This window comes from Ursus americanus, chromosome 5 (genome assembly GCF_024610735.1).
Source record: "Ursus americanus isolate L20-20 chromosome 5, mUrsAme1.1.p, whole genome shotgun sequence".
In the NCBI taxonomy this organism is placed as follows: domain Eukaryota; kingdom Metazoa; phylum Chordata; class Mammalia; order Carnivora; family Ursidae; genus Ursus; species Ursus americanus.
Genome location: NC_142131.1, coordinates 62387042 through 62414022, shown reverse-complemented (window position 1 = coordinate 62414022; position 26981 = coordinate 62387042). Strand labels below are relative to the sequence as shown.

Here is a 26981-nt window from a genome sequence, read left to right as displayed (position 1 = left end):
CAGTATGAACTTGGTGGGTTTAACTTCTATAATCTCGCCAGTATGGGTAGAATTTTGGGCCCATAAGAGTCTGGTATCTTGTAGAGATCTTGAAGCTATGCCTAATGTAAGTGCAAAGTTAAGGCTGTGTCCAAATTAACTGTGATTGGATTAGGAGTGGGGGGACCTTTTAAATTTAGGGAATAGAATTTCTGAAGATCTCTTAATTTGGCAATACCACTTATGTAATAAATCTCATTAAATTATTTGCTATGGTATCAGAAGAGTAAGACATCTTTTATGAATCAAAGAACAGCGCATATGTAACAAAAAAGTCATGTTTCAGTATTTTAAAAACCAGTAGATTCCTGGGGCACCTGGGTGGCTCAGTTGGTTAAGTATCTGCCTTCAGCTCAAGGCATGATTCTAGGGTCCTGGAATGAGCGCCGCATTGGGCTCCCTGGTCAGTGGGGAGCCTGCTTCCTCTCCCTCTGCAGCTCACCCTGCTTGTGCTCTCTCGCACCCTCTCTCTAAAAAACAAAACACAACAGTAGATTCCAGCTGATTGTTCTTGGATACAATAACGTTGTGTATCCCTAAAAATTACAGACTCAGAGAACCTAAAGTTATAAAAGATAGTAAAATTATATTTAATTTAACTCTTCCTGTTTTGAATTTTGAAGGAATTTTTTTGACAATTTTGAAGCAGGCATTCTACTTGGCTTTACATTTCATCCCAACAATGTCATAGGCAGTTTTTGACTCTGTCAAAAGAATGCCTCATACAGAGTAAAAAACTCAACAAATAGTGTAAATTTATTGAAACTCAGATCTCACAAAAGGATTAAGTTTCTGTTTAAGTTCCTGTCCTTCGGTAAAACTGATGTCATTCTCCAGTTAAAAACTATTTTCTGCTTTTTTACATCGCTTCCAAAATAATTTTCAAATCACTTAGCTTGGGTTACATGGTCATTCACAATATGGCACCCAACTACATCTTTAGTCGCTACTCCCAGGTATTCCACATTACTGTACAAATGCAAATCTCATCATTCACCCAACAAGTCTAGTTGGTTGACTGTTTACCTTATGACTAAGGTGAGTAAAGGAAGGAAAATTTTCAAATCCTCTTATCAACTATTCACATAAACAGCTCTTACAGTGAATAATTTTCTACATATGTGTATTTTAAATGTATCTTGTTAAAGTATGTTTATATTGTTCCCTATAGATTAAAATATGTGGTCCAAAACTCCAATCATACAACGTGCTTGAAGATCTGAGATTAGGTACTCTTGGAACTTTTCTTCTTAAAACTAAATAAATAGTTCAATCATATCATTTATCTTCCCTTTTTAGCCCTTTGAATCATTATTGTACTTTTCTCTATACTCTTTCCAAGTTCCCCACACACAAAATATGGTATAAGATACTGTTTAAATTGTTTATAGTCTTTGTCAAGGATTCATTATAAGATTTAGTCTAACAAGGGAATGATGCTGTCTACCCTCCTGTTTATGCATGAATATGTATTTGCATTTTAACAGCGGCAGTTTGTGACTGATTCATGGCCACTGATGAGTTGTTTTCTTGATTAATTATGCTAGGTCAGTTTGTGATCTGAACATCAAAACTATGTGATGGATAGCTGGTGTCTAGCTTAAGACAAGAGCAGATGTTAAGAGTTTGTATTCAGTCTATTAAAAGAGATAACTAATAAGTCATCTATGCTGTCTTTATAGAGCAGTCTGGCAACACATATTGCTTATAAAAGTTGAACTTTCAGCTCCACTGAAAAATGTTGCTGTTCTTCCTTATCCATTTTCACTTTGGAAAATGAATGACAACAGTTGTCTTTATAATCCCTTAATTAATTTTCAATCAGGTTTTCTATCAAATGAAATTTGAATTCTAAAAGTCTCTTATTCCGGAGACTTGCATTTTATTACAATGAAAATGTGATCCAGATCATCATATTGCCTGCTTATTTCCTGTTTGAGTAACTGTTACCACCTCTGCCACTGATATCCCGTGTCTATACTGTCTACATACATGTTCCAAATGATTGTTGAGACTGAAAAAGTCATGTGACTCAAGTAGGTCTAACCTGTCTCTTTCATCGCTCCCACACCCATCAGCACAGTGGGCTCAATGTTTCCTTAATTCATGAACCTCTGCTCTTGTGATCTTGTTGTCCTCCTCAGTGGCCATGAAGTCAGATGCCTGACTTTGTCTTGAGTGTTTTCTTCTGAGACAGAATGATTGGGGGTTTTTATTTCCTCTTGTAAGAATCGTGGAGTTGGAAGATGATCTGTATTCGAGAACCAGCAAGACCACGAATGAATGTATTTGATGGTGTTGTACAAGTTATTTGATCCTTCTAGAATGCACGGTTTTTCTTATCAGTGGCATGGGGATAAGGATCCCTGTCCATCACACAGAAGTGTTAGGTGTTTTTTTAGAAATAACATACATAAAAAGCTTTTCTCTCTTTTTAGTTTGAAATCTTGCACAAATGTAAAATGGTGCTGTAGTTTTACTTTCTCTTCAATATGTATTCTCTTTTGGTTATTCTCTTCCAGAATCCAGTTGCAGAGACATGCATTAAGGTCTAGAAGAATGGTAGGCTAGAAAGGAGAGGACCATTGCTAGCAATCACATAGCCAGCCTCACTTTCAGCAGCTCAGATTTCTTCAGATATCAAGAATCTACATAGCATTAACAAATTCCAATGAAACAATCCTGAGACTTCATCTTTATGTCTAATAGATTAAGTTTTTAAAAATATGTGCTATTCTAATGTTAATATAATATATAATTAACCTCAGTATTTGAATGGATAGAGTTTTATGTGAAGTCGTAGCCATCCAGCACAATGTATAAACTTGTCATATCACTAAGTCAAACACCTGAAACTAATGTAACATTGTGTGTCATCTATCTTCAAAAAACACACAAAAGAAAAAAGAATCTTAGTACTTAGTTTTCCTAACCTTTGACTTATGTGGTAAAAATTCAGATTTTTCTCTCTTATAACCTATATACCTGCTCACTGTCTATTCCCTACTTCTTGATTATTTTCAGAATCTCTATATCATTAGGAGCAACAATGTGCCCATCTCCAAAATTATGTTTTCTAATGTCCCTTGCTTATGGGGTGGCTAATGATACGTGAGTGGAATTTACTGAGCGAGTTTTGGGGAAAATTCTTTAAGAGCTCTGGGACTACCAGAGGATCTTTTGCTTTATTCTTTTCCCTTATATCCATATCTGGACTCTAGTAATGATTATGGCAGCCCAGTAATCATCTTGTGATCATGTGATGAATGTGAGGATGGAAGTTCTACATTAAGGATGATAGAGCCAAAAGGTTAAATTTGGAACCTGGGCCCTGATAGCTTTATGGAGCCACCATCCTAGCTCATGTTGTACGAGACACAAGGAATCTGAAATCCATGTAAGTCCAAGTCTCTGTTACAGGTAGCTCGAGATAATTACTAGTATCCATTACCCTTCATAAATAGGTGATTGAAACTTTTTTTCTCATTTCCTGTAATCTCAAAACCAAACAAATGACAACAAAATGCATAGCACCATATGTATGGATCTGGGGGTACACGTGTAAGCAAATGGACCCATGATTGAAATGCGAAGAAGTTGGACAATGTTTGTATTTTCACTATGACTCATACTCAGGCATTCACAGATCTTGATTACAACAGTTGCTGTAGAATGATTCTCTTTCAAAATTGAAATGGATTCACTTCAAATGCAAAGGGAAAAAAAAGACTCTTAAAAAAATTCTGCGTTGTAGAATGATGCTAGAAAATGTTGGAACAATGGGCAAAGTACAACTGAGAGGCTTCCAGTAACTGCCAGGTCCCAAGTGTTCCACAAGATTAGCACTGTCATGAGCTTAATTATGATAGATGGTGATTAGGCATTATCTTTGGCTGTTTGCTCTGGCTTTCTTTTTCTGATAGGTCTGTCTTAAGTAAACCCAAATTGGAATGGAAAAAAAAGAAAAAAAGGAAATCTGCCATTTTAACCCACTTTTTAAAAAGAAGTCAGCCAAAATCACAAATCAGCTCGTATTTATTCAGCTTTAACAAGAAAAACAATGCCATTGGAAATTAATCAAGTTTGTACAAAAAAAGAAAAATGAAACAAAAAACAAAATTCTATGCCTTTCAGATTTATGTCTAAGTAGAAGCTATCACTCTCTTTCAGGGACTAAGAAAGCTTTAAATGTGAAAGCCTGCATCGGGAAGAAATAGAGGTATGAAGTGAGTAAGAGAGGTTGGCCAACACATAACATATGCATATAAAAATATGTGTATATAAAAGTGTTTGGAAGAAAAGGTACCATGATGGTCTAAATATAGAGTTATTTGCACTTGTCAAATTAGGAGCTTACCTCATTTTCTTATTCACATTTTCTTATACTTTCCAATATAATGAACATGAATCTCGTTTATAAGAAGAATATAAAATTATCGAAGAAATTTATTGAACAAAAATGGTCTTATCTGCCACTTTTATGTATTACTGGATTAACTGTCTCTTCATTTTTATTCTCAGTAAAAAAGTACAATATCTAGTCATCATCCTATATTATAGTCCTTCATGTACATTGTGGTGGTTTTAAAACTACATCAACATATGCTTTAATTCTCCTTTCTTCTACAGGTAATGCTTAATTCCAATACCTGTGACTATGTCCTAGATTTAGTGTCTCACTTCTAGCAAATAGAATAGGCCAGAAATGATCCATTATTTCCATGTTCAGGTTAAAAAATATAGGGGCACCTGGGTGGCTCAGTTGTTAAGCGTCTGCCATCGGTTCAGAGCCTGATCTCGGGGTCCTGGGATCGAGCCCCGCATCGGGCTCCCTGCTCCACTGGGAACGTGCTTCTTCCTCTCCCACTCCCCCTGCTTGTGTTCCCTTTCTCACTGGCTGTCTCTCTTTCTCTCTCTGGTTACTCACCATGGAGTTATTCATCTGCCATTTTGTTGTTAGTGCTATGGAGAAACCCACATAACAAGGGACTAAGAACCTTGGTCCATTAGCCCATGAGGAACTGAGGCCTGCCAACAATCAGGGGATAATTTTGGAAGTGGATCCTTTAGTGCCATACAAATCTTGGCATGATGACTTCAGGCCTGGCTGACATCTTGACAGCCACCCAATGATGGACCCTGAGCCAAAACCACTCAGCTACCCAGTACCACGATCCCTGACCCTCAGATATGTGAGATTACTGTTCGATGTCTTGGGCTTTTAGATCTTAGGATAAGTTGTTACATAACAATGGATAATTAATCCATTCATTTGTGAGGATTATCCAAAAGTATTATTGGAATTTTCAAGGAGAATGAAACTCCCCAATCTGTACTACCTCCAAAAACTAAAAGTTATTACCCAAAATCGGAGTAAATTCTAGAAAGCTAAGCCACACACAGTAGCTATAAAATGAAAGAAGGGGTTCACTGGCAATCCATACTCACCACCAGAAATTGATGAAGTTCATATGTAAGCCACAGCAATTACTCTTGGTTTTCTGTCTTACTCAAATCAATGGGTAGGAATGGAGGGAGAAAGTGAGTGGATACAATTTTGGGAAAAACTCTGTAACTCCTACCATTTGTTTATGAACCATACATGTCATCCCAGACTTGGAAGAGTGAGAAACAATGACTGGCTTTCAAGAGAATTTTTAAAGGGTTAATGCTTATACTCTGTTGTTTGAATTCATGTCACATTTTCTGGTTCTATTTGTTTGGCTTAGTCTATATTTTTATCTCATTTCTTGTCTTTTTAATTACTCCCTTTTCATTTCTGTCCCTCTTCTAGTTTAGAAAATATGAAATCTATTTCTGTTCTTTAGTTAGTTTGGTTATAGTATTAATTTCAAATTATTTCAAATAAAAATAATTGAAGTCTAGAGTTAACAATATTTCATTTGCTTCCAGACAGCAATGATTGCTGAGTTTAAGGTCCATATGGAAACACACAAGGACCTTGTTGAAGAGTAGATTTTGATTTGATTTTGATTCTGTAGGTCTAGAGTGGATCAGAGAGTCTACATTCTAACAAACTCCCAGCTGAGTGTGACGTTTCTACTCCGTGAGACACCTTTTAAGGAGCACTCGTTAGACCCACACAACTTCTTCATTCTTCTTTATAATTCACATTCCCGACCTCTTATTATTTTAAATTCATCTGATTTTTTTCTTTTTAAACTACTATAGATACTACTCTCATTGTTGTTTGGCAAGTCCTTTTTTATTTTTTTTAAAGATTTATTTACTTATGTGAGAAAGAGAGAGAGTGTGTGTGTGAGCAGAGGGAGGAGCAGAGGGAGAGAATCTTCGAGCAGACTCCCTGCTGAGCGGGGAGCCCAATGCAGGACTCTATCCCAGGACTCTGAGATCATGACCTGGGCCAAATCCAAGAGTCAGATGATCAATAGACTGAGCCAACCAGGTGCCCCATTGGCAAGTCTTTGTATATTTTTCCGTTATCTCTGTTCTTCACTCCTTGCATCTCACGCCTGTCCTTCAGGGTCATTTTTTTTTTTTTTCTACGTGGTATAATGATCTATTAGTAACAAACTTCTCAATTTAAGTGTGTTAGAAAATACCTTTCTTTTGCCTTTATTCTTCAGCTTTGGTGTGCATCTTTAAAAAATAGCATATTTTCCTCTATACCCCTAATAATATTATCTCATTAAAATAATAGTGTCTTAATATGCTATATTATCATTTTTTTAAATTCACACTTGCCCTACTGCCCCCAGATATCCAAACCAAGAGAAATCCAACGCCATGGATTTAATTTGCTTCTTATTTCTTTTAAATAAGGACCATAATACAATTTAAGTTTTCCCCATGTAAACAAAAGTAATCTCTAGGTTATGAGTTAGTAGTGTACAAATTTCTGGTTCCCATCAACCATTCATCTTACAGTTTTATAGTTTTAACACCAATTGATTGTTGTCAGAATCTATATTGTCATCAATAGTTGATGACAATTGATTATTCCTCTGATTCTTTTACAGAATTCTCTACTTTCCCTTATTTAATGAGGCTGGTCAGTGCCCTAAACCGTAGTTGCTATTTCAACAAAGAGTAAAGTCTTAATTATCACTCTTTGATTAGCAAATTTCAAAGGAAAGGGTCAATTAGTAGTTTCTTTTTAAAAAAAATTTTTTTGGATAAAGTTGGGTGCTTCATTTTCAGATTTTAATTAAATTCTAGTTAGTTAGCATACGGTGCAACGTTAGTTTCAGGACTAGAATTCACTGGTTCATCACTTACATACAACACCCAGTGCTCATCTTAACAAGTGCCCTTCGTAATATCCATCCCCCATCTAGCCCATCCCCCACCCACCTTCCTCCATCAACCCTCAATTTGTTCTTTATCATTAAAAGTTTCTTATGGTTTGTTTCTCTCTCTCTCTCTCTCTCTCTCTCTCGTTATCCTTCTCCCATATGTTCATCTGTTTTCTAGAAGTTTCTTTGAATAAAGACTTGAGATTTCTTTTTTGTTAACTATCACCATGGGCCCAAGTGTTTTTGTAGATTGTGTTTCAGTCATTTACAATCATTATTCAATATTGCAAAATGAACTGTCACAAATATGATTAGATGATGAAGCACTTTTAAGTTTGTACTTGTCATGGTGAATTTAATCCCACGTCCATCCTCATAAACATGAACCAGCAATTCTAAGCACTTAAATTGAAGCTCATCATGGAAGTTAACAGGTCTGAAATAAGATGCAAAAGAGTCTAAAGATATATCTAAACTGGGTAATGAAGAGGTTCTGAACAGTATAAAACTTGTCCTCTGATTTCTGTTAGGAGAATTTTTATCCATTTACTCATTGATTCATTGATTTATTTAATGATTATTTCTTAAGTTCTTGGGTTTTTTTCCAGAAAGTCCACATCTTGTTGAGGATACAACTGAGCTCAAACCATATATATTCTCTGTCCCCTTTGAGATTATGCTGTAGTAGGGAAGGAATCTCAATCAAAATACTTCATTAATAAATTTAAAATGTTCACTCTGATAGGTGCTGTGCAGGAGGAAGGAATCCCCCCTTTTGGGAACTAACTGCCCTGGTCTCAGACTATAGCAGAAGTGTCTTGAGAAAGTGGTACTCCATTTGGGAATGGAAGGATGAGTAGGACTTTAGTAGATGAACCTGGGAAAGAAGTAGGGTGGATATTAGAGAAGAAAACAAAATGACTAATTCTAGGAAACGTGAGCTGAGAATGTTTCAAATAAATAAAAGTCAGTGGTCAGAAAAATCAAGTGAAATGATACAGAAATCTTGCGGAAGCTATTTTGATGCAGGATAAAGCTATTTATTTGTATATAAGTTAAACTCTGAAAGTTCATCCAATAATTCTTCATGGAAGTTCACACTGCAGAATTATGTTATGAATTGGAGAAAAGCAAAAGGGAATTGTTTTAGTTGTAGAACTTTCCAAAGTATTGGAATTATTTTTGTGAACCAATATTATTTTTGAAATTCAAAATTTAAAACAGAACTCTCACAATTAAATTATGGAATCTATTTTTGTTCCTTTTTAAAGAATGTGCATAAGACAAAGCATATGTATAATCAAATATTTTCATAATGTCATGGTACATGGACGGTATCCACATATACAGAAAAACGTAGAGGATCGCACCCTGTGCAGGCACACTAACATCACCCAACTGAATATGAATCATTTCTTTAGAAAGACAACTTTACATTTAGAGGAGGCACTCTGAACGCCTGCATCTTGGAGTTTGGTTTTTTCCTTGGAATTTTTCTTCCTAATAGGCAGGAGGGCAGGTATGAGAATATTAGGCTTTTATTGCATGCACTCTAGTTTGGTGTGTGGAAGCGTCTTGGAATTCAACTGAGAAGCTCAGATTCTCGAACTCTTTTTTTTAAGAACGGGAACTAAGCTCTTCGATCCTCAAATGAAAGTTTTAAGCATCAGGAAGTTAGCCTTTCTTCCTAAATGTGTTTGCTTCGTTAGCTTTCGGAAGAAACTGCCCTAACTGAAGAAAGAGAAGAGAGACTTGAAAACCTCCAGAGTGCCTCCAAAAGACTTCTTTTGCATAGAATCGTTCATCAATTTCAACAGCAACAGAAAGTAATGGAAACGTGATCTGAATGGGCAGCAGAAGCTTGAGTAGTAACTTAAAACTCCATTGAAGTTATTCATCAGATATAGGACACAGCTCGTGCTTTGTATTACCAATATTTAAATGTCGTGGACTTTTTGACAAAATTAAAATGTACCTTCCCAAAGGAATGGTGGTGATAAAATGTGGGTCCTCTGTTAAAAGCACTTGACTTTCATTGGGCATTTTGTGGCATGAATTGTTATAAATGATTTAAGGTAAGACCCAGTGTATTCACAAATATGCAAATCTTTACTTAGAACTGTATGGGAACCTCTTCTATCACAGAGTTTATTCGTATTAAACGTATTTTTTCAGGGAATAAAATGGTTTTAAAGCTGGAAGTCTCTGGCACTGAGAATAGATTGTTTTCTTAGGTGCTCCCAACCATATTCTTGTAGTAAATGTGGTTTTCCAATTTTCTTAGTTTTATACATATATCATTTATTCCTAGTTTATATACCTATATTTCTAACTTTTTATAGCCACTAAAACAGAAGTTCTATGCCTGCCTAACTTCTAAAAGGAGAAAATAGATAGCTTGGAGATTAGGGTCTAGAAATATATTTCTTTTAACATTTATTTATTTATTTTCGAGGAGGAGAGAACGAGAGTGAGAGTTGAGGGGAGGGACAGAGTGGGAGGGAGAGAGAGATTCTTCAAGCACACTCCCCACTGAGTGTGAAGCCCTATGCGATCTCATAACCCTGAGATCATGACCTGAGCTGAAATCAAGAGTCAGCCACTTAATCGACTGAGCCACTCAGGCACCTCTAGAAATATTTTTTAGTTCAGAAGCAAGAGATTAAGAATCAACCTGTGGTCCCAAGGGAGAAAAAAAATCAATAAATCCTCTAAAATTCTTCTGGTATTTCCCCTCTAGATCTTGGAAAATAATTGAATCTTTTCCCCCTTTTGGTGATTGGTATATTGATATTTAGTAACTATAAAATTAGTATTTCAGGAACTATTTTCTGATTTTATAAAGAAAACATTTCTCAGTGGCTTTGAAGGAGCTTTGCTACTCTCAAAATAAGACAGAGGTAGAAAGAGAAGGAAAAGGAGGCAGGAGAGAGAAGTCAAAGAACTGGTATCTTTGAGACAAGACCAAATTACCATAATGTGTTTGGGTAAAAATTCATTACAGGCCAATCCACGAAATAAGACAAAGATAAAAAAAAATAGCAAAGATCTCGGGCACTACACTCTTACACAGTTGTTTTCAACTGCTTTTTAAACACAGAAATAATTTGGGGCGCCTTGTGGCTAAGCACCTGACTCTTGATTTTAGCTCAGGCCATGATCTCAGGGTCCTGGGATGGTGCTCAGCTGGGAGTCTGAAGAGTCTGTCTCCCTCTCCCTCTGCCCCAACCCCCTTCGCGTGCACTCATGCGCTGTCTCTCTCTCTCCCTCCCACTTTCTAAAATAAATAAATCTGGCGGTGCCTGGGTGACTCAGTTGGTGAAGTGTTTGCCTTAGACTCAGCTCATGATCCTAAGATCCTGGGATCAAGACCTGCATCTTGCTCCCTTCTAAGGGGGGGCCTGCTTCTCCCTCTCCCTCTGCCTGCCACTCCCCCTACTTGCTCTCTCTCTCTCTGTCAAGTAAATAAAGAAAATCTTTAAAATAAATAAATAAATAAAATAACTCTTAAAAAAAAGTAAACGAAATTATTTAAAATCTATTATTTTTAGGACTTCACTGGTTCTCTTTGAGAATAATTACAGCACTGAATTTTTCCAATATGACACACTTAAAATATATATCATTAAAATTCTCATTAATCTTAAACATGAAAATAAAGTTAAAAAGCTCTAATTAGTGATGTATATTTAAGATATTTGGAAGAAACCTATATCTACATTCAATCGATGATTTAAAGTATATAGGTGTCTATATGTATATATTCATATATGTGGGCAGTATAGAAATTCATATGCGTGTATATATAAGTGTGTATATTTGTGTACTTTTATTTTTAATACATGGAAGTAAAAATAAGATTTACATTCATATTTTTATGTCGTGAACTGTAGTGAATTCTTCAATTGTCTAGAAATTTTCCTTAAAACCCAAAGGATCATCACCTTCCTTTGTGCACCTTTAAAAAAAAATTAATCTTTATCTCTAAATAAATATTAAATTGATGTCCCGTTAAAATCGACATCTATTTAAGATAAAGTAATCCTAGAGAGCTGAAAAAATCAAATAAAACAGCAAATATTTGTGCATATGCTAAAAAAAAAAACCTCTTCTCTAATTTATTTATTTTTTTATTTTAATTGACTCCATACAGGGCTTAGGTGATTATGTGTCCCATATGTAGAGCCACCATGGTTATCGTCAGTGGCTCCAATCTGCTTCCATGATCCAGGATCAAACAAGTGTCTCCATTTTTGTTTGTTTGTTTATTTGTTGTTTTAACCTTCTTCTTAATTAGGCAACATATAGTACATCATTAGTTTTTGATGTAGTGTTCATTGATTCATTAGTTGCATATAACACCCAATGCTCATTACATTACATACCATCCTTAATGACCATTACCCAGTTACCCCAGCCCCTCCCACCCACCTCCCCTTCCACAACCCTCAGTTCGTTTCCCAGAGTCAAGAGTCTCTCATGGTTTATCTCCCTCTCTGATTTTTTCCCATTCCGTTTTTCCCTGCCATCCCCTGTGATTCTCTGTGCTATTTCTTATATTCCACATATGAGTGAAACCATGTGGTAATTGTCTTTCTCTGATTGACTTATTTCACTTAGCATAATACCCTCAAGTTCCATTCGCGTCGATGTAAAAGGTAGGTATTCACCCTTTCTGATGGCTGAGTAATATCCCATTGTATATATGAACCACATCTTTATCCATTCATCTGTTGGAAGGACATCTCAGCTTCTTCCACATTTTGGCTATTGTGGGCATTGCTGCTATGAACATTGGGGTGTAGGTACCCCTTCTTTTCACTCCATCTGTATTTTTGGGGTAAATAACCGGTAGTGTAATTGCTGGGTCATAGGGTAGCTCTATTTTTAACTTCTTGAGGAACCTCCATACGGTTTTCCGGAGTGGCTGTACCAGCTTGCAGTCCTACCAACAGTATAAGAGGGTTCCCCTTTCTCCACATCCTCGCCAACATTTGCTTCCTATCTTGTTAATTTTAGCCATTCTGACTGGTGTAAGGTGGTATCTCATTGTGGTTTTGTTTTGTATTTCCCTGATGACAAGTGATATGGAGCATTTTATTCTGTGTCTGTTGGCCATTTACATGTCTTCTTTGGAGAAGTGTCTATTTGTGTCTTCAAACAAGTGTCTCCATTTTTTATATGATCATCTTGCAAATCCAAGATACTCCAGAGTGTTCTTTGAGTTCACTCACTTTTTAAGCAGCAATTTCAGATTTCCCAAGCTCAAGATTTTATCACAGGTCTTTTATCTTAATTTTTAAAAAGCATATCCTTATCTTCCCTTCATTCTTGGGGTCCAAGGTTTTCCCTCAGACCCTGGTGCCAAGCTTATTACCTCTCTGCCACCACCGAATCAGAATGTCCCATCTTAGCTGCTCTGACTTCATCTTTGACCCAGATATCCCCTACCTATGTCCAGACCTGTGTCAAGAAGGGACAGGTACAAGAGGAGAAAGGGCATTTTTTTTTAAAGATTTTATTTATTTATGTGACAGAGAGATAGCCAGCGAGAGAGGGAACACAGCAGGGAGAGTGGGAGAGGAAGAAGCAGGCTCCCAGCGGAGGAGCCCCATGTGGGACTCGATCCCGGAACGCTGGGATCACGCCCTGAGCCGAAGGCAGACGCTTTAACTGCTGTGCCACCCTGGCGCCCCAGAAAGGGCATTTTTATCCAACAGAGACCCATTGTATCACAATTTGGCACATGTAGTCTGTTGGTCAGCAGTAGATGCAGCTGAGTGGTCATTATTTTTATGATCTAGAATCATGTCACTGCAATAAGAGAATCTAGATAGCCAAACCAGAATTACGTTTGAATTCCTTAGATCACCTTTTGGCCAGGCTGTCATCTGGAGAGCATACCAACCAGGCTGGCCTGAGTTTACACTTAGGGAAAGAAAGGAGCATCAAATCCAGCAATGACTCTAGAAGAATCCTGAATTTTCCAAATTACTATGTAACCTTCTACTTCTTTTGACCTGATCATTATGCAGGAAGTGGCTAAAAGGAGATGGTCCTTCTCTCCTTGGATCCACATTAAGGGACCAAAGTGCTTTAATAAAGTACGAGGACCAGTAGGAGGTGATGGGTATAGCCCGAAATCTTTTTGAGTTGATTTTCATTTTTATTTTTTTAAAGATTTTATTCATTTGAGAGAGAACATGAGTGGGGGAAGAGGGACAGAGAGGGAGGGAGAGTGACAAGCAGACTCCCTGCTGAGTTTGGAGCCCTATGCAGGGTTGAATCTCAGGACCCTGAGATCATGACCTGGGCTGAATCAGACACTTACCCAACTGAGTCACCCACCCAGGCTCCCCATAGGTTAATTTTTAAAGAGGGTGCTTCAACATTCAGGAACACCCATGCCCTTGGGTGGTAGCAAGAATGGAAATCCACCAAATTATTTAACTGTCAGTCCATTGTTGAGAAGACTTCAATAAAACGTTCATCGTTTTCATACTGCAAATGATCAAGTAAGCCAAAAATAGGACAGAGATGAGTTTTAAGGGTTGCCCTCCTTACACTGGAACAGCAACACTAACCTAAAATGGCATCAGCTCCGGTGAAACACCCCAGAAAATCTCAGACCAGCCAGGGTCCTAAAGATTGCTCTGGCTTCTGCCCACAGTGGTTGTGAATTTACCTCTTTTCCACTCTGTGTACTGTTGCCTTGTTGTGACTGCTGTTCCCTGGTTTTTAGTGACAATCTCAAGAGATGATATTCGCCGAATTATGTTTACTTCATGTTGTTAGGACACCTTCGACAGAATATAACATATCTTAAGCCGGAGAATAAGTTTTTAATTTGGCATTTTAAGTGGGGCAGAAATCTACATATCTGAGCTCCCGTGGTACAGACATAGCATGCTACATCCTAGCAGGTTTGCCACGGCTCCTACTTGAGGCCGCTTACGGTGGAGGATGTTGCTGTCTTGGCTGCTTTACCAGATTTGGACCAGCAATACTATCAGTGTATATATGACTGGACATTTGTAAGCAACCTTCCCATTATGATTTCATCCACCTTCTCAAATACCCTTGAGGAAGGTAATAGCCCTTTTTATAAATAAGAATATGTGACGTATCCATTATTAATGCCATCTCGAAGCAGCAGAACTAACACAGAAACTGGGGTCTTTGATACTGAAAATCTGATGCTTGGCCAGAGTTGTCATTAAAGCTTTCCTCCCAGAAGGAAAGCATGACTTGTGTCTTTCGTCTTGCATATGTAGAGATTTGGGTGTGTAACTTGGAGATGCTCATAAGTAGCTTGGGGATTTTTGATACTTAATTACAAGATTGGGTCAACTCATACAAGGCCTTGGGTTCTCAGGTTCTCATTAGATACTTTGGATGCTGGAGATTATTGTGTGCACCAGTGGTTTGGCCCAGCCTGTCATTTCCCCCACCCCCTGCCCCCAATTACCTGGCTGCTGTGTTGTTAGAGGGGTAGTGCTAGTGAAGAATTCTTTCATCTGAGAGTGAAGATGAAAACAAACCAGTCAATCCTCCTGGCATTGTTCACTCGGTTTTCGTTTTATCTTCCAAAGGTTTGATGTTTGATAATGAATAAATTAGGATAAAATATGAATGCACCCTCTGTAAGGACCCAGCAGGAAACATTGGCTGGTGAGCCAGATCTCAATCAGCAAATGAAAGGGGTTCATTCTGGCATCAAGAGCGGGCCTGTGAAGTCCTCTTATTTAGAAGAATGTTGAAGATGAAAAAGGAAGTTTGTGTGGATGGTGCTTCTGTGTGTGCAAGAGAGATAATAGGTAGACTTAGGAAGCACCACACATTTTATATAAAATAATTGCATTTCCTCCTAATGTCATTTATTCTTTAAAAGTAGTAAGTAATTTATTTCCCTGTTAATTAAATTGGCATAGCTGGTTATTAATGCACATAATGTTTTATCTCTTGGAGGCTGAAAGTCCTTTAGAGCTCATACGCATATATAAAATATTTTGCTGGCATCAACTGTCGCTCATCCTCTTAGAGACAAAGCCATTTGTGAAAAAGAAAACTGTAGGGAAACTGACTCTATGTGGAATGACATGAACGGCATCCTGGATGTGGCATTAATACTTCTTTCCCATTATTATGAGATTTAAATCGGCTTCTCTCTTCCTGGTCGCCTATACCTACAATACTACTTTTAAAGGTTGCTGCATACTGTCTTCTGAGGACTGTGCCATTAGTGACTTGGCCATATTAACTCCAAGTCAGGATCTGGGGCTCAGGGCAGGCTTGTGGAAGATGGCATGTGGTCCCAGGCTGTTGCCGTTCCCCTCACCTCTGCCCCACCAGGAGAGCTGTCACAGGACATTAGCAGCCCCCAGCGCTTCCTGTCATTCTGCGTGGAGACAGAGGCTGGCCTTTGCCTGTAGCCCTCCCTTCATCCAGGGCACGCCTCAAAGTAAAGGACAGAAGCTCTGGCAGAGTCTTCAGTTCTAGAGGGTTGAAGGTCACTTGAGGAAACATTGTTGAGGAGGCGGAGTATTTTTCTGACATCCCCTTTTGTGCACTTTCGCACCCTTCACGGTGCCCTTCTTTCCACTTCATGTCAGACTGGAGGACAGCTATGAAATGAGCCTTGAGGAAAGGCTGGGATACAGGTGGGAGGCGCTCATCCTTTTGTACGTCCATTAGCTGTTACTGTGGCCTCACTTGCATGTCAAACTCCCTTTTCACTGTACAGCCCAAAACTAGATTTCTAAATGAAAAAAATCTGAAAGTGTAGCTATGTTGGAGAGGTGTTTTGGGTGACAAAGGCACTTCCCCAAATAACCCATCCCAGGTGGCTTCTCATGGTACATTTATATATGGCAAACCCTGAAGGCCATGCTCTTTTAGAAAGTACTTTAAGATCCCATACCCTGAGGTACCTACTATAGTCTTATTGAGTCGTTGAGCACAAAGGAGTAATTCTTGTCCTTATTATTTTTCATGATGTAAGTGAACTGGCTCAGTGTAGAATCGTCTTTTTTTTTTTTTAAGTAGAGTCAATATGGAATATTTGGGAAAATATACATAACATTACTCGGATACCTCATTACATGGATTTTGCACTTATAGCATTTTTTTCTTTCACTCTGTAATCTGATAGGTTCTTTTTTTTGTATTTAAAAATAGGAAGATGTAGATAAGGCAGCTAACTTCTGAAACACTGTGCTTAAATTATATTATGCAAAGACAAGGGCTTTTTTATTTCTTTGAGAGAAATTTTAAATTTGAGAATGCTTCAATAATTAGGATTTCTTAAAGGGATGGGAAGAGTAACACAAGACATACAGCTATGTATTATACGTGTAGTAAGATCAAAATACATTCAAAGTTACTTCCTTTTGTATTTTGTCTCACTGTAATTGACATTCAGTATATTTACTTTTAATAAAATTTTCTCTTCTTTTCTTCTCATTTCCTTTTTTCTTTGTGACTATCAGAGCTGAGATTTTATCTATTCCTAGCACAATTTATGTTAGGGTCGCCTGGGGCAAGCATGCATCAATGGTTAAGCACACATTGCTACCATATAATTAACTGCCTTTCAGCATGTGGTGGGGGTGGGGTAGAGAAAAAGAGAAGAAAGAGAAAAGAAGAAAGCTGTTAGAGGAAAGGATTCACTGTAGGAAAATGTATATTAATAAATAATAAGTTGCAATTCTTTATAATATCACTAGGTGGCATGTGACTGACTTGAACAAAAATAAAACTAGAGAAGAGCCAGGAAAGGCATGATGTGAAAAACCAGCTATGTCTGGAAGTTATCTGTATTTATTTATGATCTTATCAGTTTGCGCAGTTCACAAGTCAGATACCACAAATTTGTATTGGGCATTAAATGATAGATTACATGTAAAAGTGCTCTTAGTGCCTGGTATGCATTAGCAGTCAACATGAGTCCATTTATTTTTGTGTGTTTAGTCGGAGTACAAAGTGGGGTTTGTGGTTTTTTTTTTTTTTGCTGTTTAGGCTGCTTTTCAAACGTATAACCTTATTAATGAGAGAGGTCAAGGATTTCTGTAACTAGAAATATATTTTCATATGGATCATGGAATTGTTTAAAAGATAAAAATATGAAGTAGATTCTTCTAATTATTCCTAAACTTTGGGTAAAGATTATTTCATTAAGCATGACGACCATCTGAATTCCAGAGTGTTCTTAAATTTGATGAAGAAGACTCCCCACCGTATCCTAAATTAAAGTTTCTAAAATTTCCGGACATATGTATCACCCACACACTCTTGTGACCTGTACCGTGTTTACCCACTTTTGTTTTAAAAAGTGATGAATTACAAAACTTTACTCTTTCCTTTCTCCTATAAAAAATATATATATACTTCAATACAATAATAGAGACCCCACAAATAAAAATGGCTTTCATAAGTTCTATGTGGTAGATTAGAGAGAGAACATTGGGAAATTGTGACAACACTTTAGAGCGTTGTTGGTATTGATATGCCCTGTGAGGACAAAATCCAGCTAGTGAATAAATGTGTTTACCATTCATTTTCACTTTTCAAGATCTGAAAATAACAACAGAGAATTAGCTTGAAGCAACGTCCAAAATATAAAATTTCTCTTACAATGGGTCATTTAGAGAGCCACAAAAAGAAAAAGAAAAAAAAATGGCAACCTACCAGTCCTAGAAAAAGAAGAGCCTTTATCATTTTGTGACAAACGCCGTAAATACATTAATTAAACCCTAACAGGCCACGAAAGGAAGTGTTATTATCACATAATATGTATGAAGAAAATGAGACACATGTAAGTAAAAAATTTTCCCAAAGTCACTCAACTTCTGAGTGGAAAATCTTGATCCATGTGAATGGACATTCACATCAGGTTGCCTCTGTTGCATATTTCCAGTTAACAGATTTTCTGGATAATTAGAAATGCATCCTATTTCTATAAAAATACTTCACTCTGTTGATCACAGTTTTACAAATGAAGGAAGAAATTTCATTTGTTCTTATATGTGATATGCCTTGGCTTTGGGGACATGTTTTATGACACAAATTTAAAATGAATCAAAGGTCAGATATTCAAAATGAAGGATCACAAATGATATTTGACTAATGTAAGAGTAATTAAAAATATTATTGAAGGCATTTCTGCTTCTAATAGGGTAGATAAAATATTTTGGACCCAACTCTTTCGAGAATATCTAGACAACCTGAGGGAAAACTCACGCATTCTGAAAATGCTGGAGGGTGGGAAAAGAAAGCTAAAGTTTATCAGACCAGAATTTGGGAAAGGATAGAGCCCCAGTGAGGTAAGCCTGGAATTTGGGGTTGACTTTCCCCTTTAATTATGCCACTCAAGACAGGAGAGCCAAAGTACTCAGAGGTGAATTAAGCACTTTGACAGTCTGGTGTAGACCAGGAGATGGGGATTGGAGTCCAGAAACCTCCAAAGAAGAGGAATTGCATGACTTCTCATTTATTAGGTGAAAAGAGCCCCACCCTGGGGTAAGAATGAGCTCTATATTAAAAGGTCTTTCCAGGAATTGGAGCCTAGCTCCAACTAATCTCAGTCCCTCAGATGGATCGAGGCAAGCCCAGATTTCTAGTGCCCCATGGCAGATAGTAGAAGGAAAACAAAAAGACTTGGAAACAAGATGGCATGTTTGGAACATGACAGCATATGTGATCTCAAATTATTTCTTCAAATGACTTTTCAAACACATAATTTGGGGTGCCTAGGAGCCTCAGTCGTTTAAGTGTCTGACTCTTGATTTTGGCTGAGGTCATGATGTCAGAGTTGTGAGATCGAGCCCTGCATCAGGCTCCACACTGGGCATGGAGCCTGATTAAAAATCTCTCTCTCCTTCTCCCTCTGTCCCTCCCGCCCACTCATGCACATTCTCTCTCTCACAAAAAAAAAAAAAAAAAAAAAAAAAAAAACCAAAATAATAATAATAATCAAATTATCCTAACATAATCAGACAAGTGAGGAGACAAAACAGCATGACTGAAAGCCAACAGCAATAACAAAACATAATGCTGTGGTCTGAATGTTTGTGTCCGCCCAAAATACTTACATTGAAATCCAAACCAAGAGAGGTGAAGGTAATGGTAGATGCAGCCTTGGGGAGGTGACTATATATCATGAGAGTGGAACCTTCATGAATGGAATTAGTGCCTTCATAAAGGAGACGCCACAGAGCTCCTGAGCCCCTACCTGTGCATGAATATACAATGAGAAGTCTGCAACCAAGAAGAGGGCCCTCACCCAACCATGCTGACACTCTAGTGTTGGACTCCCAGCCTCCAGAACTGTGAGAAATTAATTTGTCGGCGATCCGGGCTGTGTCCTTCTGTTATAGCAGCCCCAATGGTTTAGGACATGTAAAAACGACCAACTGAGGCTCCAAATATCAGAAACAAATTTTGAAATAATTATACTGTGTATGAGGTGATAATAGCCAGAATTAAAATTTTCAGGAGAAAATTGCTGACTATAAAAAATGCACAGACATTCTAGAAGTGAAAAATATAACTGTAGTGAAAAACTCAGTGGGTGGTTTAAAAATAAATCAAAAGCAACTGAACAAGAATTTTAGTGTAAGAGCGAAGGTGCACAGAGACAAAGGGGGGGAAACCATAAGAGACATGGAAAACGAGGTAAGAATACTTCACATAATTGTAGTTGGAATCCTACAGGACCCAAGAAAAATGGAAGGAAAAATTTAAAGACATGATGAATATTATTTTTGTAAAACCGATGAAAGACAAAACCCATTTTTTAAAAAACCCTTTTTCAAAAAGACTATGAACAACACGCAGGGTAAATACAAAAGAAAATCTACACCTAATCATCTCAGCAACTGCTGAAAACTAAAGACAAGGAGGAAGTTGAAAAGCAATCAGAAGGTTAAGAAAACTTCAGGGATTATATTCTAATGTATGACAGTTAAATGAAAACCTAATTTCTCGACAGCAACAATGGAAAACAGGAGACAGCTGAGTGATATTTTCAAAGTGCTGACAGAAAATAACTGCCCAGCAGAATTTCATACACAGCAAAAGTGCCTTTAGAAAATTAAAGCAAAAAAAATGATATTTGCAGACAAACAGATGCTGAAAGAACTAATACTAGAGGAGCTTACCATTGGGAAGAAAAACACTTCTTCAGAAAGAATACATAGGATCTCAAATGGAAGATTGGAGGTGGCAGGGGGTAAGAAGACAAAAATGGTAAAAATGAGAGTAATCTAAACAGAGTGTGATGGCATAAAAATGATGATGGATGGTTCACATTTCATATATTTACTTATATATAATTTATAGTTATATAATAAATATATACATATTTATGTACAATGACTGAGAAAAACAACACGTAAGTTGGAGAGTGGGTATGTTCTAAGGAACTGTCTGAGAGAGAGAGAGAATTTGAATCCATGTCTAGAAACTGTTAGGAGTTAGCGAATCATTTTTTCCCAACCCCTCCCCATTGCAAACAGTTAGGTCCAAAGCTATTTGATGGAGACAAGTATCTGCCAGAGCTTAGGGCAAGTATCCGAGTTAAAAGGGAATCATATTATAAGAAAAGGGACTTACTAAAATATGTACTTTTGTGTGAAATTCTCTGGTGAATTATTGTAAAAATATAGAGAGAAAATGATGAAGACTTAAATACCCAGTTTCCTCAGACTAAATGCCCCATTTCTCCTGGTCACCAAAATCACAATTATAAAAAAACTTAAGAGACCATTAAGGTAAACCTGTATGGGATTTGGTATAAATATGACACACTGACTAAAATGTGCCCGCATTTTATCAAAAAGATCTATAGATCTTGGGGCACCAGGGTAGGTCAGTCAGTTGAGTGTAGGGCTCTTGATATCGGCTCTTGATATGATCTCAGGGTCCTGGGATGGAGCCCTGCATCAGGCTCCACGATCAGCAGGAAGTCTGCTTAAGGATTCTCTCTCCCACTACTCTTCCCCCCACTCACTTGCTCTCTATAAAATAGAGAAACCTTTTTTGAAAAAGTCATCTGATGGAGAAGTCACTTAAAAAAAAAAAGATCTATAGCTCTTACGTTAAGAAGGATTTTGGGGTTATTTTATTTGCACACAGCAAAGAAGGCAGCATCCCTCAGGTATGAAACCATGCTTGCCCTCTAGCCCCAGGATATAAGGAGGCACAGTAACCAATTTTTTAAGTGTGCACTTAAGAATGCCTCCCTGACAAGAAGTATCCACTTCAAAAGAACTCTTCTTTTAGAAACAGATGCCACAGATTGCTAATAGAAGGACTTTCTTATGACAGCTTACTCTATGTAAGCCAGTCCCATGCGGCTTTGTGAGGGACGTCTGTCTATTTTCTGGCACTAGCCTGAAAATCTTGAAGATCTTTATGACCCTGTGAGTCCTCTCCATGGATGGCATAGAGACGAATTCTTAGTGTTTTCCTCTTTGCTGATGAGTATTGAATGGATATTTAAGTGAAGTTATGTTTGGTTATGTTTCTTGTTTTTGAAATAGTATCCTAAGTTATGAAAAATGTTCTAGGAATCAAATCTAGTACCGTTTTCTCAGTCTGCTGGCAGATACTCATTTTCAAGAAAGATGTCACACGTTCACGGAATGCTGCTCAGCAGAGGGGACACGTGTGGGCTGCAGTATAACCTGAACGCAGTGTCACCCTGCACGTTATCTTGGCTCCTGATTGTCCCTCGAATGTGCGTTGGCCCTGACTCGGCTCTCAGGAGTGTGGATGATCTTGGCGCTGTGGGCATCTCCTCAGTCACTGAGAGGCCTGTCCAGCCCACCCCCTTCAGCTCTGCGTCCTCAGACAGGGAGACACTACGAGGCCCACGAGCTCTAATTTTCTGCGCACTCGGGAGACGGGGCCATTTTTACATGCCCTCAAATTCCACTTTGGGGGTATGGGAAACTTTGGGTGTTTTCTCTAGAACTCTCGCCTGGCAGTAACTTGTTTCTCTAAATAACTTTTTGTCTTAATTTTAGCCGAAGCCCCGAAAGGTCAAAAACAAAACAGTCTTAGCAGCTAGTGCACACTTCAAAACCAAGTGCCTCACACCTTTTTTAAAACTTGTGGAAGTAAACAAATCCCCACTTTTGTAATGCTATCCCGAATCAACACATGAAAGAACTGAGTTTGAAGAAACTTTGAGAATGTCTTAGCAGAGGTGTGTCGGAATGCTAAGGAATTTCCTCTCCCTCCATCCATCAGAGGCCTCCTTACTTCACACCCAGTCATAGGAGCTTCAAGGAGACCATCCAGGGAATACTCCCCTGATACATATGGTGGGGGGAGGGTAGACACCTTTCTAGATTCTGATTCCATGCAACTGACTCCCCACCATCCTGACATGACACTATGCATCACTATTGAAATAAAGATGGCCCCAAGAGGAGAAGAAAATAACATGGAAGTTGACCTTTCCAATAATACTTAGAGTAGGATATGACAGATGTTCTAATAAAGGCACCAAGTACTGAGTTAAAGGGAGAGGAATGATTAGTCCTGCTTGTGGGAGTCTGTGAAAACCCATGACAAGGTGTGGGCCAAAGGGTGGAAGGTGAAGTGGAGTTACCCAGCAAACTGGAGAAGATCTGAGCAGAAGCAATGGGTGTGCTGCTTCTGATGAGAGAGAGACCAAGCCAGCTTCGATAATGGCAGGAGGCTGGAGATTGCTGGAGTATAGGGAGCATCGGTGTCAAAGGGTGTGATCAAAGATGGGCGGGAGGGGGGGGCGCCTGGGTGGCTCAGTCAGTTAAGCATCGGACTCTTGGTTTCAGCTCAGGTCATGATCTTAGGGTCATGCTCTCAGGGTGGTGAAATCGAACCCCACCTTGAGCCCCCCCCCACTCAGCAGAGTCCGATTGAGATTCTTTCCCTCTGTTCCTTCCCCAGCTCACGTGCTTGCTCACTCTGAAAATCAATCAATCAAGTCTTTTTTTAAAAAAAGAAGATGGACAGGAGAAGCAGATAGGAGAGAAACGGAAAGCTTCTTAAGTCATCCAGATATCCCAGAACATTCCAAATGAAGACAGTGTGAGTAGAGATTTTTTTTTCTCTATGATTTCAACGTGAAATGATCATTGAATCTGATGCTGAGACTGTTTGACAATTAACAGTGGAATGTACGTTGCCAGTTAAACATCGTTTGTTTCTTACAACAAGCTCTTATTAGGCAAGTAAACACAAATCACGCTCTGTACCTGAAATGATACCAGAAAGAATCTTAAATTCTGTGGTTTAGTTTTTTCTGGATGTCACCTATCTTCACAGAGTGGGGCAGTGAGTCTGCTGTAGGTATGGCTTGAGTAATATCTTTCTTTTTTGTGTGTGTTTAAAGATTTATTTAATTATTTGAGGGAGGGAGAGCGTGCGCACCCACACATGCGCACGCGCAAGGGGGAGGGTAGAGGGAGAGGGAGAGAAATTCCCAAGCAGAATCTTCCTCAGCTTGGAGCACCCCACGGGGCTCGATCTCACAACCCCACGATCACAGGCTGAAACCAAGAGTCGGATGCGTAACCATGCGCCCCTTGAGTAATATCTTCTATATTTTTGCTCAAAGGTATTTTCACATGATATCTCTGAGAAACCGTACTAGAGAAATACAGGAATATTTTATTTCTTCTTAAGCTGATTGTCTTTAGAGTATTAAAATGCAGGGTTTTTTTCCCCCTGATAATTTCAGTCCCTAGATGCTAAGTAACAGCTTTCAGGATGAGATTTTTTAAAAATTTGTCATATGCTTAGAGATTTTACTGCTTCACAGAAGAGGAAATTGTGGATGGAATAGGTGATGTCTCCCACTGTGTTTCTTTCTAATTATAGAAAATAATCAAACTTCTTTAAACTTATGGGAAAATGCCTTAAATTCTTCCAAGGCATTCAAATCCATGGTCACTTCACTTTGTTTAAATAATCTTTGCCTCTAATTTTAAGTGTTAGGGTTGATTTTGTTGGAATTTGCCCTGGAGGCTTCTCTCAAGTACCCACTTCCACAAACATTCTTTTCGAACTGTCACATCTAAAGAAGATCCTTCAGTCCTCTCCTTTATAATCAGGTGCCTCCCCTCTCAGTGTGAGCTTAAGCAAGAGCAGAGGGCATGCCAGGAAAGCTTCAGCTGAACGGAATACTGATGAGGTGATAACTTCAAAGAAGACGTCGCTCAGTTCACGCCAGGTTGGCAGCTGCGAGACAGGGAACTCAAGGGCTTTGTGCCTCCAGGATTCCTGTCCTTTGTGACGGGAGAATAGACTTAACACAGTGATTCCTCAGTTAGGTCCTCTCTGTGTGAAGAAGAGATGTCGAAGAAATAGTGTCATCTGATCTCAGGACACCCCTTGTTTCTAGAACTCTGCTGACGTTTTGAACTTTTGTGATTTGAAGGCTTGTCACTTTGTCTTTCAGGCATCTTTTTATCAAGCGACGTATAATGTCTTTCACTACTATGTAGGCTGAGTGGTGGATATATTGTCCCCTGGTAAGACTCCTAAGTCAGAGCAAATGGAGGGGGGACTGGTTTCCCAAGATCTTTGTCGTCTCTCTCTCATGCCCCCACTGTTCCTCCTGCTGAGTATAATTTCCACTGTGCATCCAGGCCAGCAGGTAAATCCCTGGCTCATGGTGCATAAACTCTTCTGTCCTTTCTCTAAAAGAGAAAAATACATTGAAACAATTAATTATCATCATATTTTAGCAATTTAAGACGAATATAGCCCACAGTCAGTGACATCATATAAACTCTCTCATAGCAATGAAAGTACATTGTTTAGAACAGACTGCTCTCTGGCACAAAAGCCCTGACTTAAAGCCTACAGTCCCCTGCAAGTAGATCAGAGGATAAGCTACAAGCTGAGAAGAGATGTGTTTCATTCAAGCCCTAAAAGCTTTAAATATATTCTGGCTGTAATTTTAACAGTCGGAGATACGTATTTAATATAAGCATATATAATAGACACTAGTTCGAGTGTGCATTAGAGCCTGTCAAGGCTTATTAATGTTATATTTTCAGATTTATAAGGAAGCCCTCTCATTCACTTTCATTAAAGCGAATTTGGTTGAACACTTTTTCAAAGTCATACGGGTAGTTAATGGGCAGTAGTGCTTTTCATTTCAGCTTGTTCCGATAAGCTAAGTCGAAATACATGAACTAAAGTGTGATTCTTAGAAAAGCAAGTCTATAAATTGGGCTCAATGAATATTACTTACCATTCAGCCTAACCAAGAACACTAGCACGTACCAAGTGTCACGTGCTCAAAAATTAGTTCGATTCAAATCTATGAAAAGTCCCATTTTGCCGATTCACTCTCCTGTCCCCGGTTTTATGACTTTATGAAATATTTACTATTTTGTCTCCTTCATAGAAAAATAAAATTAAATGAAATATTTTTTCTAGAGTCCTAACCACAGAGGTTCTCATAAAGACTCAAATGTCATAGCCCCTTATTTCCTTGGCTTACTTCCCTTGGGGTAAAGGTTTGGATTTAATTAGCATATCATTAAATGCCTGCCATGTACTGGGCATGGGTTTACGTACTCTCACTCCCATTTCATTTTTAAATGGCAAAAAAAAAAACCCTCTCCATGGCATCGATAAGGGGGGGGGGAACTTGTTGGGATTCGGGGGGCCCTGGTTTAGGTTATCCAAAATGTGAGTACATTTATTTTCGTGGATGGTGTTTTCGGGAAGACGTCGGCCTTATACCAATAGGTATTGTTGCTATGCTTCCTGAAACAAAGTGAATTTGTTTCACATCTGTTCTGTGTCTATAGTACGTTACGTTATCTTGATATAATGGACATTTGTTTTGCTTACTCTCCGGCTGTAGCCCTAGAGTCTGCTTAGTATTGCTTCACGTTTATCCTAGATGCTTCTGCGATTTCTCCAGAAACGGTAAAAAAGGTATGCACAAAATTCACAGTCCTGTTTCGACTTTGATCTTTATCACAGCACTTCTGCTGAGCTTTTCACTCTCACAGGCTCACAAATGCCATTTGTAGGCCTCGCCTCCGCTTCGTGCAGGGAGGAAGTTTCACTCCCTCTCACACGGAGGATTTTAGAAGCTAGGAAAGAATTAGCACATTTCTACAGTTGAAAAACTTGTACTAACGTTTCCCCAGGGCAGTGCTGTTGGAGCCCGTCAGGACACAGCTTCAACCACGGGACCCCTCCTCCTGTCTGTCCCCAGGACTTGGCTTATTTTTACCACCTCTGCCTCCTGATTCACTGCTCTCTCCTCTTGGCAAATCACCCTTGGAAGGCAATGGACAATGCCCATCGTCGGAAAAAGAAAATTCCCTTTGATCCACTTCCCCTTCTGTTAGAGTTCCGTTGTGTCCTCTCCCTTGTGTAACCAAACTTTATGGAAAAGGCATCAGTACGTCCTACCTCTGCTTGCTCATGACCCATCCACGTACATTCCAATTTGGCTTCTGCCTCCAGCACCACAAAATTGTTCTTACCGGTTCTTACCACTTTTCCAAATCCATTTGACTTTTTTTTCTTTTCCTGAGGTTATTCAGATTCTCAGCAGCATTTGACACAGGTGTGCTATCAGTTTTTCTCAAAACATTCTCCTCTCCTAGGTTTTACGAGCCTTTCTACCTTGGCAACCGTTCTTAC

The 26981-nt window shown here is 38.6% G+C and overlaps 2 protein-coding genes and 1 long non-coding RNA gene across 3 annotated transcripts in view; 2 read left to right on the top strand and 1 right to left on the bottom strand.

Moving 5' to 3' along the window:
• ISOC1 (isochorismatase domain containing 1) overlaps nt 1-23336 on the top strand; it is a 223530-nt gene extending 200194 nt beyond the window's left edge. The window contains exon 6 of the transcript XR_015724583.1: nt 23253-23336. The gene's annotated coding sequence lies outside the window, so the exon portion shown is untranslated. The remainder of the gene's footprint in view (nt 1-23252) is intronic.
• The window catches only part of ADAMTS19 (ADAM metallopeptidase with thrombospondin type 1 motif 19), a 270506-nt gene continuing 266830 nt past the window's right edge, over nt 23306-26981 (top strand). Inside the window, exon 1 of the mRNA XM_087862326.1 lies at nt 23306-23393. The gene's annotated coding sequence lies outside the window, so the exon portion shown is untranslated. The remainder of the gene's footprint in view (nt 23394-26981) is intronic.
• Nucleotides 23860-26981, bottom strand: part of LOC148110132 (uncharacterized) — a 50093-nt gene continuing 46971 nt past the window's right edge. Inside the window, exon 5 of the long non-coding RNA XR_015724584.1 lies at nt 23860-25006. This is a non-coding gene — a long non-coding RNA (uncharacterized LOC148110132). The remainder of the gene's footprint in view (nt 25007-26981) is intronic.